Source organism: Vigna radiata, chromosome 7 (genome assembly GCF_000741045.1).
Source record: "Vigna radiata var. radiata cultivar VC1973A chromosome 7, Vradiata_ver6, whole genome shotgun sequence".
NCBI classification, from domain to species: Eukaryota; Viridiplantae; Streptophyta; class Magnoliopsida; order Fabales; family Fabaceae; genus Vigna; species Vigna radiata.
The window spans coordinates 43,699,700-43,700,915 of NC_028357.1; the positions used below are offsets into that span (position 1 = coordinate 43,699,700).

Below are 1,216 nucleotides of genomic sequence, written 5' to 3' on the forward strand. Positions count from 1 at the left end.
TTTTGAATCTAAATGCAGTTTTGACAAATCATACAATATTTTTATAATATATAACAAGGGTACTTGTTTTTCATTTCTCTGATCTGGAATGTAAACAGGACAATTTAGGACTATNTATCTAAGGTACATGCATAAAATGGTTTAAAAATTTCTAACTAATAGACTAAAGATCTTTAAAAAAATATATTTACAAAACAGAAAAGAATTCCAGTAAGAAAGAAAAACATACCNGTTTCTATTACAAAAAATCACACGAAAAAAATGATCTCATTTTACATNAAAATAAATCATTCACATTCACATAATANATTCTTATTAGAGTAAATATCAACATTAAAATAAATCATTCACATTCATATATTACATTCTAACGAGTAAATATTTATTTTGCGATCAGAGTAAATATTCACATAATCCAAATCACGAGAAAAAATAATCTCAATTTACTGTGGANAGTCCATAGAAAAGAACAAAATGTAGAAAGGAAAATACATTTATTTTTAAAATAACTATGAATTTCAAACAGGAATAACTACTAAAGCAATAATCATTCATAATAATTATATAAGAATTAAAGGACCATGTTAACAAATATCTAATTCAATACAAGAATAAAACTGAATTAAATATACATCCATATTCCTAGAAAATATCTGACAATCACATCCATAATTGGAAATAGACCGTTGATACTTGGACATATCCTAATCCAAAATACCTCCAAAGACTCTGACCTAAGTAGTCAAAACAACAAAGAGGGAAAAATATAGCTACTCTATAACAAGAGTATATCAACACAATNTACATAATCCAAATGACAACTAAGTAAGAAGTGGAACGACATAGAAGAAATTAAGTTTTCATTAGCTGCTTCTTTTTCAAGTTGAACTGCCAGCTTCATGCCCATAGTAGGCTTAAACAAACCCCACTAAAAAAGGAATGTTGTTAACAAATGATACCAAGTTAAAACTGGATATACTGGTAGATCATATAGGTAACTTCAGAGTTTCAACACCAGAAACTAAAGCCATAAATTTGAAACAATTCCTGGTACAGAAACAATAAGAAAATCAGATACTGCAAGCCCAAGATGATCTCATAAAACCAAGGTAGGCCTAAATAAGTTAAGATCGGTCCATCACATGCTATCATAAGCCCTTCTAAACTCTTCCATGATTACAACAACCTCGCGTGTGCTCAAAAGGGATTGCTAGGA

At 28.9% G+C, this 1,216-nt stretch overlaps 1 long non-coding RNA gene across 1 annotated transcript; it reads right to left on the reverse strand.

Moving 5' to 3' along the window:
• Window positions 1-536: 536 nt before the first annotated feature.
• LOC106767168 lies at window positions 537-1,216 on the reverse strand. Its single transcript, XR_001376131.1, has 2 exons — window positions 1,143-1,216; window positions 537-1,047 (listed from the first exon to the last, which is right to left on the reverse strand). It is a non-coding gene; the product is annotated as an uncharacterized LOC106767168 (long non-coding RNA).